Source organism: Ranitomeya imitator, chromosome 4, assembly GCF_032444005.1.
Source record: "Ranitomeya imitator isolate aRanImi1 chromosome 4, aRanImi1.pri, whole genome shotgun sequence".
Taxonomy (NCBI): Eukaryota; Metazoa; Chordata; class Amphibia; order Anura; family Dendrobatidae; genus Ranitomeya; species Ranitomeya imitator.
Window position 1 is genome coordinate 660,242,426 of NC_091285.1, and position 14,547 is coordinate 660,256,972.

At 43.5% G+C, this 14,547-nt stretch overlaps 1 protein-coding gene across 2 annotated transcripts in view; it reads left to right on the forward strand.

Moving 5' to 3' along the window:
• The first annotated feature begins 1,971 nt into the window (after positions 1 to 1,971).
• The window catches only part of LOC138677169 (limbic system-associated membrane protein-like), a 64,112-nt gene continuing 51,536 nt past the window's right edge, over positions 1,972 to 14,547 (forward strand). Inside the window, exon 1 of one of the 2 annotated variants that reach the window (XM_069767082.1) lies at positions 1,972 to 2,239. The gene's annotated coding sequence lies outside the window, so the exon portion shown is untranslated. The remainder of the gene's footprint in view (positions 2,240 to 14,547) is intronic. The other variant, XM_069767083.1, reaches the window with a different exon arrangement.

Sequence of the window (14,547 nt, forward strand, 5' to 3'; positions counted from 1 at the left end):
TCATAGGAATTTTCTGATGAAAACACTCCCCATGCTAGTCACTGACAGCACCAACATTTGGTATGATTTCACAAGTTCACTATATCACTTTGGTTTTCTGCTTCACTATTTCTGAGAAAATATGTCCAAGGGCAATAATAGTCGCTGCACCATCTAGTCAATTGTGTGATGGTCCTGGAAATTTGAGGCAGTGGTGGGATTGGTAGTGTCAGTCTCTGACAAATAAATGGCAGCAGTGGGATTGGTAGCGTCAGTCCCTGACAAATAAATGGCAGCGGTGGGATTGGTAGCGTCAGTCCCTAAAAAATTGGAGGCAGTGGTGGGATTGGTAGTGTCAGTCCCTAACAAATTGGAGGCAGTGGCGGGATTGGTAGTGTCAGTCCCTGAGAAATTAATGGCAGCGGTGGGATTGGTAGCGTCAGTCCCTAACAAATTGGAGGCAGTGGCGGGATTGGTAGTGTCAGTCCCTAACAAATTGGAGACAGTGGCGGGATTGGTAGTGTCAGTCCCTGACAAATTAATGGCAGCGGTGGGATTGGTAGCGTCAGTCCCTATCAAATTAATGGCAGCGGTGGGATTGGTAGCGTCAGTCCCTGACAAATTGGTGGCAGTGGTGGGATTGGTAGTGTCAGTCCCTAACAAATTAATGGCAGCGTTGGGATTGGTAGCGTCAGTCCCTAACAAATTGGAGGCATTGTCGGGATTAATAGTGTCAGTCCCTGATAAATTGGAGGCAGTGGCAGGATTGGTAGCTTCAGTCCCTAATAAATTGGTGGCAGAGTTGGGATTGGTAGCGTCAGTCTCTAAAAAATTGGAGGCAGTGGCGGAATTGGTAGTGTCAGTCTTTCCAGACCTCAAATGTCTGTCTATAAAAAAAAATATTGTCACGAGTGTGTCACGTCCTCATGGGAGATCTGAGGTTGGGAAATCATTACGTATTGTGAAGCTCAAGTCTTCCATTTAGCCTGTGTGTTTTCTTCCCCATATTAAATGGATTTCATTTCCTTTGGTGCTGAAGAAGTTAATGACCCTTTCTGTGCTGGTTAGTGTCATGCAGCTCCATCTCACAGCTGCTCCTGACCTGCTCATTTCCACTCTCTCTAAAATCTGGCCAGACCTTCTCTTCTGTGTGAGTGAAACATTACTTCCTGGTTAGCTGGAGTTGGTGTGCTGGAGTTAGAGATTTTTGTTGCTGCTGGAGAAAGTTGTATGCTCTTTTTGTGTGTATGCTTTCCTTATTCTTCTATTCCCATTTGATTTGCACATACCTACCCCTTCCTATATTCGTCTCTACCTTCGGTGAGAGTTTTCTATGTTAGTTGCTTTTTGTTAGCCCTGTTTGTCTTATGCACAAATCAGTCAGATAGAAACAGTAACTCAGTAAGGGATTAAAGGGTTACTTTTTTATCAAGTACTTTTTGAAGGTTTTGCATTACTTATTGCCTCCTGTTACATTTTAGTACAACGTGTCCACATTTTTATCAATTATTAATTTCCTATCTCTTTCTTACTCCCCTTGGCTGTCCAGAGAACATCATCATTTAGTTATCCAAAGAGGTAAAATATTCTGTGATGATGAATTTCATAATATATGTTTATAGTGGTCAAAGCTCAGCGTACAAATCCTGTTTCCTTTGATGAAATCATAGAGCTGAATGATAACATTCTGGCTCCCAGCAGCCACCACTAGGGGGAGCTCACTACATACAGACTTTAACAGCTCCAGTCTGCAGTAAGCTCCCAAGCTCCCTCTAGTGGCAACAGAAGTGAACAATTAAATAATGGATTGTTGAGTGTCAGATGACCCTCCTCACTTGCTCTATAGACACCTGGATTCAGCAGAATTGTGGTTTATGAAGAGAAACTATCACTATAATGAGAAGATAAATAGAGGCAAATATGCAGGGAGACGTAGCAGTAATGGTTTCCTGTTTTTTGCATATTTGCTGATACGTGGTTTCATAAGAAAGAGTCTGAAACTTTTAATAAAAGGCGAAAAGCCTCCAGTGCAAAGACGGCTGATGCGACCCAGTGAGCTGAGAAACACAGAATGATAAGGCTGTAGACTAGAAGAGGCTCATGTGGGGAGTACAGAAATATTCAGGGAAATCTCGCAGGGAACTTGGGATGCTGGGAAAAATATAAACATCTGCCAAGTATTCCCATCCCCTCCGCTCCGGATTTCAGAAGACTCTGAGAAAAAGAAACTACGGCATGTAGAGTACTATCCGGGAACAAGGTAAATAATTCCTGTCTTACAGCTTTATACCCAATCTCCCAGCACTCCCATAATCTAAGCACAATTATATACGGCATGTACTACACTGTATACACCTGACATACTAATCCACCAACCTGTATCTCCCCAATATCTACACCTCACCTCCCTGCTTCTAATATCTCCTAACATGCTTTATCCTGGTCAAAATCTTCTTACTATTGCAACCATCATTGATTACTCCATATATCCCCCTATATCTCCCCCTGTTGCCCCATATATCCTCCTATATCTCCTCCTATTACTCCATATATCCTCCTATATCTCCTCCTATTACTCCATATATCCTCCTATATCTCCTCCTATTACTCCATGTATCCCCCTATATCTCCTCCTATTACTCCATATATCCCCCTATATCTCCTCCTATTACTCCATATATCCTCCCTATATCTCCTCCTATTACTCCATATATCCTCCCTATATCTCCTCCTATTACTCCATATATCCTCCCTATATCTCCTCCTATTACTCCATATATCCTCCTATATCTCCCCCTATTACTCCATATATCCCCCTATATCTCCTCCTATTACTCCATATATCCCCCTATATCTCCTCCTATTACTCCATATATCCTCCCTATATCTCCTCCTATTACTCCATATATCCTCCCTATATCTCCTCCTATTACTCCATATATCCTCCCTATATCTCCTCCTATTACTCCATATATCCTCCTATATCTCCCCCTATTACTCCATATATCCCCCTATATCTCCTCCTATTACTCCATATATCCTCCTATATCTCCTCCTATTACTCCATATATCCCCCTATATCTCCTCCTATTACTCCATATATCCCCCTATATCTCCTCCTATTACTCCATATATCCTCCCTATATCTCCTCCTATTACCCCATATATCCTCCTATATCTCCCCCTATTACTCCATATATCCCCCTATATCTCCTCCTATTACTCCATATATCCTCCCTATATCTCCTCCTATTACCCCATATATCCTCCTATATCTCCCCCTATTACTCCATATATCCCCCTATATCTCCTCCTATTACTCCATATATCCTCCTATATCTCCTCCTATTACTCCATATATCCTCCTATATCTCCTCCTATTACTCCATATATCCTCCTATATCTCCTCCTATTACTCCATATATCCTCCCTATATCTCCTCCTATTACTCCATATATCCTCTTATATCTCCTCCTATTACCCCATATATCCTCCTATATCTCCCCCTATTACTCCATATATCCTCCTATATCTCCTCCTATTACTCCATATATCCCCCTATATCTCCTCCTATTACTCCATATATCCTCCTATATCTCCTCCTATTACTCGATATATCCCCCTATATCTCCTCCTATTACTCCATATATCCCCCTATATCTCCTCCTATTACTCCATATATCCTCCCTATATCTCCTCCTATTACTCCATATATCCTCCTATATCTCCTCCTATTACTCCATATATCCTCCTATATCTCCTCCTATTACTCCATATATCCTTCCTATATCTCCTCCTATTACTCCATATATCCTCCTATATCTCCTCCTATTACTCCATATATCCTCCCTATATCTCCTCCTATTACTCCATATATCCTCCCTATATCTCCTCCTATTACTCCATATATCCTCCTATATCTCCTCCTATTACTCCATATATCCTCCCTATATCTCCTCCTATTACTCCATATATCCTCCCTATATCTCCTCCTATTACTCCATATATCCTCCCTATATCTCCTCCTATTACTCCATATATCCTCCCTATATCTCCTCCTATTACTCCATATATCCTCCCTATATCTCCTCCTATTACTCCATATATCCTCCCTATATCTCCTCCTATTACTCCATATATCCTCCTATATCTCCTCCTATTACTCCATATATCCTCCCTATATCTCCTCCTATTACTCCATATATCCTCCTATATCTCCTCCTATTACTCCATATATCCTCCTATATCTCCTCCTATTACTCCATATATCCTCCTATATCTCCTTCTATTACTCCATATATCCCCCTATATCTCCTCCTATTACTCCATATATCCTCCTATATCTCCTCCTATTACTCCATATATCCTCCTATATCTCCTCCTATTACTCCATATATCCTCCCTATATCTCCCCCTATTACTCCATATATCCTCCTATATCTCCTCCTATTACTCCATATATCCTCCTATATCTCCTCCTATTACTCCATATATCCCCCTATATCTCCTCCTATTACTCCATATATCCTCCCTATATCTCCTCCTATTACTCCATATATCCTCCTATATCTCCTCCTATTACTCCATATATCCTCCTATATCTCCTCCTATTACTCCATATATCCTCCCTATATCTCCTCCTATTACTCCATATATCCTCCTATATCTCCTCCTATTACTCCATATATCCTCCTATATCTCCTCCTATTACTCCATATATCCTCCCTATATCTCCCCCTATTACTCCATATATCCTCCTATATCTCCTCCTATTACTCCATATATCCTCCTATATCTCCTCCTATTACTCCATATATCCCCCTATATCTCCTCCTATTACTCCATATATCCCCCTATATCTCCTCCTATTACTCCATATATCCTCCCTATATCTCCCCCTATTACTCCATATATCCTCCTATATCTCCTCCTATTACTCCATATATCCTCCTATATCTCCTCCTATTACTCCATATATCCCCCTATATCTCCTCCTATTACTCCATATATCCCCCTATATCTCCTCCTATTACTCCATATATCCTCCCTATATCTCCTCCTATTACTCCATATATCCTCCTATATCTCCTCCTATTACTCCATATATTCTCCTATATCTCCTCCTATTACTCCATATATCCTCCCTATATCTCCTCCTATTACTCCATATATCCTCCTATATCTCCTCCTATTACTCCATATATCCTCCTATATCTCCTCCTATTACTCCATATATCCTCCCTATATCTCCTCCTATTACTCCATATATCCTCCCTATATCTCCTCCTATTACTCCATATATCCTCCTATATCTCCTCCTATTACTCCATATATCCTCCCTATATCTCCTCCTATTACTCCATATATCCTCCCTATATCTCCTCCTATTACTCCATATATCCTCCCTATATCTCCTCCTATTACTCCATATATCCTCCCTATATCTCCTCCTATTACTCCATATATCCTCCCTATATCTCCTCCTATTACTCCATATATCCCCCTATATCTCCTCCTATTACTCCATATATCCTCCTATATCTCCTCCTATTACCCCATATATCCTCCTATATCTCCTCCTATTACTCCATATATCATCCTATATCTCCTCCTATTACCCCATATATCCTCCTATATCTCCTCCTATTACTCCATATATCATCCTATATCTCCTCCTATTACCCCATATATCCTCCTATATCTCCTCCTATTACTCCATATATCCTCCTATATCTCCTCCTATTACTCCATATATCCTCCTATATCTCCTCCTATTACTCCATATATCCTCCTATATCTCCTCCTATTACTCCATATATCCTCCTATATCTCCTCCTATTACTCCATATATCCTCCCTATATCTCCTCCTATTACTCCATATATCCTCCCTATATCTCCTCCTATTACTCCATATATCCTCCCTATATCTCCTCCTATTACTCCATATATCCTCCCTATATCTCCTCCTATTACTCCATATATCCTCCTATATCTCCTCCTATTACTCCATATATCCCCCTATATCTCCTCCTATTACTCCATATATCATCCTATATCTCCTCCTATTACTCCATATATCCTCCTATATCTCCTCCTATTACTCCATATATCCTCCTATATCTCCTCCTATTACTCCATATATCCTCCTATATCTCCTCCTATTACTCCATATATCCCCCTATATCTCCTCCTATTACTCCATATATCCCCCTATATCTCCCCCTATTACTACATATATCCTCCTATATCTCCTCCTATTACTCCATATATCCTCCTATATCTCCTCCTATTACTCCATATATCCTCCTATATCTCCTCCTATTACTCCATATATCCCCCTATATCTCCCCCTATTACTACATATATCCTCCTATATCTCCTCCTATTACTCCATATATCCTCCTATATCTCCTCCTATTACTCCATATATCCTCCTATATCTCCTCCTATTACTCCATATATCCCCCTATATCTCCCCCTATTACTACATATATCCCCCTATATCTCCTCCTATTACTCCATATATCCCCCTATATCTCCCCCTATTACTACATATATCCTCCTATATCTCCTCCTATTACTCCATATATCCTCCTATATCTCCTCCTATTACTCCATATATCCTCCTATATCTCCTCCTATTACCCCATATATCCTCCTATATCTCCTCCTATTACTCCATATATCCTCCTATATCTCCTCCTATTACTCCATATATCCTCCCTATATCTCCTCCTATTACTCCATATATCCTCCCTATATCTCCTCCTATTACTCCATATATCCTCCCTATATCTCCTCCTATTACTCCATATATCCTCCTATATCTCCTCCTATTACTCCATATATCCTCCTATATCTCCTCCTATTACTCCATATATCCTCCCTATATCTCCTCCTATTACTCCATATATCCTCCCTATATCTCCTCCTATTACTCCATATATCCTCCTATATCTCCTCCTATTACTCCATATATCCTCCTATATCTCCTCCTATTACTCCATATATCCTCCTATATCTCCTCCTATTACTCCATATATCCTCCTATATCTCCTCCTATTACTCCATATATCCTCCCTATATCTCCTCCTATTACTCCATATATCCTCCTATATCTCCTCCTATTACTCCATATATCCTCCTATATCTCCTCCTATTACTCCATATATCCCCCTATATCTCCTCCTATTACTCCATATATCCCCCTATATCTCCTCCTATTACTCCATATATCCTCCCTATATCTCCTCCTATTACTCCATATATCCTCCTATATATCCTCCTATTACTCCATATATCCTCCTATATCTCCTCCTATTACTCCATATATCCTCCCTATATCTCCTCCTATTACTCCATATATCATCCTATATCTCCCCCTATTACCCAATATATCCTCCTATATCTCCTCCTATTGCTCCATATATCCTCTTATATCTCCCGCTATTACTCCATATATCCTCCCTATATCTCCTCCTATTACTCCATATATCCTCCTATATCTCCTCCTATTACTCCATATATCCTCCCTATATCTCCTCCTATTACTCCATATATCCTCCTATATCTCCTCCTATTACTCCATAAATCCTCCCTATATCTCCTCCTATTACTCCATATATCCTCCTATATCTCCTCCTATTACTCCATAAATCCTCCCTATATCTCCTCCTATTACTCCATATATCCTCCTATATCTCCTCCTATTACTCCATATCTCCTCCTATTACTCCATATATCCTCCCTATATCTCCTCCTATTACTCCATATCTCCTCCTATTACTCCATATATCCTCCCTATATCTCCTCCTATTACTCCATATCTCCTCCTATTACTCCATATATCCTCCCTATATCTCCTCCTATTACTCCATATATCCTCCCTATATCTCCTCCTATTACTCCATATCTCCTCCTATTACTCCATATATCCTCCCTATATCTCCTCCTATTACTCCATATATCCCCCTATATCTCCACCTATTACTCCATATATCCTCCTATATATCCTCCTATTACTCCATATATCCTCCTATATCTCCTCCTATTACTCCATATATCCTCTCTATATCTCCCCCTATTACTCCATATATCCTCCTATATCTCCTCCTATTACTCCATATATCCCCCTATATCTCCCCCTATTACTCCATATATCCTCCCTATATCTCCTCCTATTACTCCATATATCCTCCCTATATCTCCTCCTATTACTCCATATATCCTCTGTGAGGCTGTGGCCTCTGATACAGCTAGGGGGCGCTGTTTGTTCTCCCCAGAATGTGCATGCAGACGGATGAAGTCCATAGGTGTGCATGAGAGTCACGGATCTCCGGTCCGGGTTTTCCATGTGGCTGGAGGCCACAGGTTTGTGTGTGTTTAAAAGCCCTGCAGTAAGGGGCATGGGTGTGTCAGGTGTCTGGCCAGGTGAGGCCAGGTGTGTGAGGTGCACATCAGTGTCAGTCTGGTGTGTGCTGGTCTGCAGAGTGCATGGAGGCCAGCAGAGCCAGCACCCAGGGCAGCTGAATAGCCTGGCACCCGCAGTGTACACAGAGATGCAAGTCATCCATGGTACTGGTCTCGGATGTGGACAGTCCTGTGCCTGGAGGAGTCGGATGTGGATAGTCCTGTGCCCAGAGGTGGATGTCCTGTACCCGAAAGAGGGCTAGCATGTGCAACGATTGCAAACAGGTGGATATGGTGCCCGGCTGCTATCCGGAGGATATTCTGAACTGTGTACGACTGTGTGAGTAATGAGTCTGTAAAGAGACTGTGATACAGCGATGCAGGACACTCACGAGAACTAGTCAGAGGAGGGCTGGCGTATGTAGTGTCTGCAACATATGAGGCTGTGTGTACGGAGACGTATAGAGACTGTGAGAAGGCGTGCGGTCGCCCAGGGAAACTGGACAAGGGAAGTCTGGCCTGTTTAGGGACCGCAAATCTAAAGCCATGTGATATGCATTACTTTGAACTGGTGTAAACTGATCACTGAAGTTATATGCATTTATGTGAAGCGGACTTTAATGCTGTGAAGAAAAACATTAAAAGAGACTTTTGTGCTTGAATTTGTGGGTCACTGCTTCTTCACTGCGTACGATGCTACTGCAGCTTTACACCTCCCTATATCTCCTCCTATTACTCCATATATCCCCCTATATCTCCTCCTATTACTCCATATATCCTCCCTATATCTCCTCCTATTACTCCATATATCCTCCTATATCTCCTCCTATTACTCCATATATCCTCCCTATATCTCCTCCTATTACTCCATATATCCTCCTATATCTCCTCCTATTACTCCATATATCCTCCTATATCTCCTCCTATTACTCCATATATCCCCCTATATCTCCTCCTATTACTCCATATATCCTCCCTATATCTCCTATTACTCCATATATCCTCATATATCTCCCCCTATTACTCCATATATCCTCCCTATATCTCCTCCTATTACTCCATATATCCTCCCTATATCTCCTCCTATTACTCCATATATCCTCCCTATATCTCCTCCTATTACTCCATATATCCTCCCTATATCTCCTCCTATTACTCCATATATCCCCCTATATCTCCTCCTATTACTCCATATATCCCCCTATATCTCCTCCTATTACTCCATATATCCTCCCTATATCTCCTCCTATTACTCCATATATCCTCCTATATCTCCTCCTATTACTCCATATATCCTCTGTGAGGCTGTGGCCTCTGATACAGCTAGGGGGCGCTGTTTATTCTCCCCAGAATGTGCATGCAGACGGATGAAGTCCATAGGTGTGCATGAGAGTCACGGATCTCCGGTCCGGGTTTTCCATGTGGCTGGAGGCCACAGGTTTGTGTGTGTTTAAAAGCCCTGCAGTAAGGCTGGTTTCACACTTGCGTTTTTGTCTGCTGCGTTTTTTTTTCCTATATTTAACATTGAAAACGCATGCGTTTTTTTTGTATGCGTTTTGCAACGCATGCGTTTTTTTACTGCATGCGTTTTTTTTCTAAAATGCTACTTGTAGTATTTTTAGAAGCGTTTTTTGGACCAAAAAAAACGCATGCGTTTTCATGCGTTTTTTTTGTGTCAAAAAATGCATTGGAGTCAATGGGGACGCATGCGTTTTTTGGTGCATGCGTTTTTTGCGTTAAAAAACGCATGCGTTTTTTTATTAAAAACACTGAAAACACACTAATATGCCACCACCCAACGTAAAGGTGATAAAGGGATCCTAACCCTACCCCTAACCCTAACCCTACCCCTAACCCTAACCCTAAGGGATCCTAACCCTAACCCTAACCCTACCCCTACCCCTAACCCTAAGGGATCCTAACCCTACCCCTAACCCTAACCCTAACCCTACCCCTAACCCTAACCCTAAGGGATCCTAACCCTACCCCTAACCCTACCCCTAACCCTAACCCCTTTATGGTTAGGGGTAGGGTTAGGGTTAGGGGTAGGGTTAGGATCCCTTAGGGTTAGGGGTAGGGTTAGGGGTAGGGTTAGGGTTAGGGGTAGGGGTAGGGTTAGGATCCCTTAGGGTTAGGGTTAGGGGTAGGGTTAGGGTTAGGGTTAGGGGTAGGGTTAGGGTTAGGATCTCTTTAGGGTTAGGGTTATGATCCCTACCCCTAACCCTACCCCTACCCCTAACCCTAACTATTTCTGTTTATAGTGGGTTTTTTACTTTTTTTTAATGATTGGCAGCTGTCACACATTTCTCAGCATGCGTTTAAAAAACGCAAACGCATGAAAAAACGCATGTAAACGCAATAAAACGCCGCGTTTTTTACACCACATGCAAAAACGCATGCGTCAAAAAAACGCAGCGTTTGCATGCGTTTACATGCGTTTTTTCACCATGCGTTTTTTTGCGTTTTTTACCGCAAAAACGCACCCAAAAAAACGCAAATGTGAAACCAGCCTAAGGGGCATGGGTGTATCAGGTGTCTGGCCAGGTGAGGCCAGGTGTGTGAGGTGCACATCAGTGTCAGTCTGGTGTGTGCTGGTCTGCAGAGTGCATGGAGGCCAGCAGAGCCAGCACCCAGGGCAGCTGAATAGCCTGGCACCCGCAGTGTACACAGAGATGCAAGTCATCCATGGTACTGGTCTCGGATGTGGACAGTCCTGTGCCTGGAGGAGTCGGATGTGGATAGTCCTGTGCCCAGAGGTGGATGTCCTGTACCCGAAAGAGGGCTAGCATGTGCAACGATTGCAAACAGGTGGATATGGTGCCCGGCTGCTATCCGGAGGATATCCTGAACTGTGTACGACTGTGTGAGTAATGAGTCTGTAAAGAGACTGTGATACAGCGATGCAGGACACTCACGAGAACTAGTCAGAGGAGGGCTGGCGTATGTAGTGTCTGCAACATATGAGGCTGTGTGTACGGAGACGTATAGAGACTGTGAGAAGGCGTGCGGTCGCCCAGGGAAACTGGACAAGGGAAGTCTGGCCTGTTTAGGGACCGCAAATTTAAAGCCATGTGATATGCATTACTTTGAACTGGTGTAAACTGATCACTGAAGTTATATGCATTTATGTGAAGCGGACTTTAATGCTGTGAAGAAAAACATTAAAAGAGACTTTTGTGCTTGAATTTGTGGGTCACTGCTTCTTCACTGCGTACGATGCTACTGCAGCTTTACACCTCCCTATATCTCCTCCTATTACTCCATATATCCCCCTATATCTCCTCCTATTACTCCATATATCCTCCCTATATCTCCTCCTATTACTCCATATATCCTCCTATATCTCCTCCGATTACTCCATATATCCTCCCTATATCTCCTCCTATTACTCCATATATCCTCCCTATATCTCCTCCTATTACTCCATATATCCTCCTATATCTCCTCCTATTACTCCATATATCCTCCTTATATCTCCTCCTATTACTCCATATATCCCCCTATATCTCCTGCTATTACTCCATATCTCCTCCTATTACCCCATATATCCTACTTATCTCCTATTATTCCATATATCCTCCCTATATCTCCTCCTATTACTCCATATATCCTCCCTATATCTCCCCCTATTACTCCATATATCCTCCCTATATCTCCTCCTATTACTCCATATATCCTCCTATATCTCCTCCTATTACTCCATATATCCTCCCTATATCTCCTCCTATTGCCCCATATAATCTACTTATATCATCTCCTATTACTCCATATATCCTACTTATATCATCTCCTATTACTCCATATATCCTCATATATCTCCTCCTATTACCCCATATATCCTCCCTATATCTCCTCCTAATACTCTGTTACAGAACCCCCTAGCACCAAGAATATGTTATAGAATATATGGTATATATTATGTATAATAGGTTCCATGTGAAAGGCATCAGTCCACAGGCTGTGCCCCTTGGCAGAGGGGACAAGATATTCTCCTTCTGACCTCCCACACCTTTGTAATCTCCACAGTAAATATCAGCAGGCTCCGGCCCCCTGCGGCTATTGTAATATGTCTGGCCTGCTTTTCCTATTGGCCTGCCCTGTGTATCTGTGTTATATATTCTGTGTGCTGTGAAAAAAGTGTGTTCTTTTAGACTGGAAATACGTGGAGAAGCTGACAGCTTTTATAAGCTCTCATGTAATCAAGGAATTCCAGCCAGCGTCCTTCATTCAGAATCTAGCAAAAGCAGAGTGGACCTCCTGAAACACGGGGGGTGCTGAAAGAGGTACTACAGCACAGAAGACCCCGTTACACTGGTGGCAGACAGCGGGATGTGAGACCCCTTCTACAGGAGCAAAGGAAGGAATGGAAGACAACTACCAGAAGTTAAAGAGGACTACATTAAAAGATCTGGTGGAAGCCCGAGGGTTAATCGCCAGCAACAAAACAAAAGCGGATTTGATAGCAGCCATCATGGAACACGACAGTGCAGCGCCCCCCAATGTGAACGTGGAGGAGACTGAATTCCAGAGGGAGGTAAAGAACAGACTGGCGTTCTATGGCCCAAACCCTGCAGTAGAGATCATACGAGAGGTGATGGCTGATGTGCGTACTGATCTGAAGGAAGAGATGGCCGAGCGGATCAGGATAGAGCTAACCAAGATAGAGATGGCAGAGCGGACCAAAGTGGAGCTGGCCAAGATGGAGATGGCAGAGCGGAGAGAGGAGAGTCAGCGAGCAAGGGGAGCTCTGGCCTCCGCCCAGGTACCTTCAACATTAAGCCACAAAAAAGATCCAGTATAATGCCTTCCGACAGTTGGGGGAGGCAGAGGAAGACATTGATGGCTTTCTGCAGGACTTTGAGCAGCAGTGTGCCCTTCATCAAGTGAAGCCGGAGGAACAGGTTCAGATTCTGGCCAGCAAGCTGACAGGCCGGGCAGCGGACACCTATCGCACGGTACCTGATGAGGACTGTATGGACTATGAGCGGATCAAAGAAGTGATCTTGGCCCGGTATGCGCTGACACCAGAGGCATACCGCCAAAAGTTCCGCGGACTTATAAAACGAGGAACCGATACCAACGCTGAATGGGCCTGTAAATTACAGCGGTCACTACTACAGTGGGTACAGGGGAGCCAAGCAACCACTAAGGAGGACGTCCTCCAGCTTTTTTTGTTAGAACGATTCTTTAATGGACTAAACCCCGAGACACAGGAATGGCTTCGGGACAGACGGCCAATGACTCTTGAGAAAGCCGCTCGTCTGGCCGATGAACATCATGACGCCAGGAGGCCTCAGTTGTCCAGATCAAAGATGTTCCCTAGGGGTCCGCCCATGGACCTGGAGGGCCCCAAACCACCGAAGATTGTAGGGGGACCAGCTAGAAACCCGGCCAACCACAGTTCCCCTGGGGCGCGATGTCACACCTGCCGTCAGCTGGGCCACCTGCAAAGACAATGTCCCAACCAGACTCAGCATACCCAGTGTCGATGCTGTTGTCGATTATCTGCCCGGGCTGCCTGCACGGGGTCTACTTCATGCAGCTCTTCCTCCATGTCTTCCACCCCTTGGTTAGTTGTAGCCCCCAATGCCAGGTCAGCTTCGCCTTGGTAGCAGTGTACAGAGATCCCGCTAGCTGGACACTTGGGGATCAGCAAAACTAAGGCCTGGCTGTCTCAACACTTCTATTGGCCTAAGATGGGGACAGATGTGTCAAACTACTGCCGCTCATGTATCACCTGTCAGAGTGGGGAAGGCGGGGCCTGCTCTTAAGGCTCCCCTGATCCCTTTGCCAGTGATAGAGGAGCCTTTCCAGAGAATCGCGGTGTACATTGTGGGCCCGCTGGCCATCTCCAGCAGCTCTGGAAAGCAATACATCCTTACTGTGGTAGACTACGCTACCTGGTACCCAGAGGCAGTAGCTCTGTCTTCAACTAGGGCAGATAAGGTGGCGGATGCCCTGTTGGCTATCTTTTCATGTGTAGGATTTCCCAGGGAGATGTTTACTGATCAAGGGACCCAATTTATGTCTCGCCTAATGGAGGCTCTCTGTAAGAGAATGCAGGTGAAGCTCTTGGTATCGAGTGCGTATCACCCACAGACCAATGGCTTGTGTGAACGCTTCAATGGTACCCTCAAACAGATGCTACGCATGCTGGT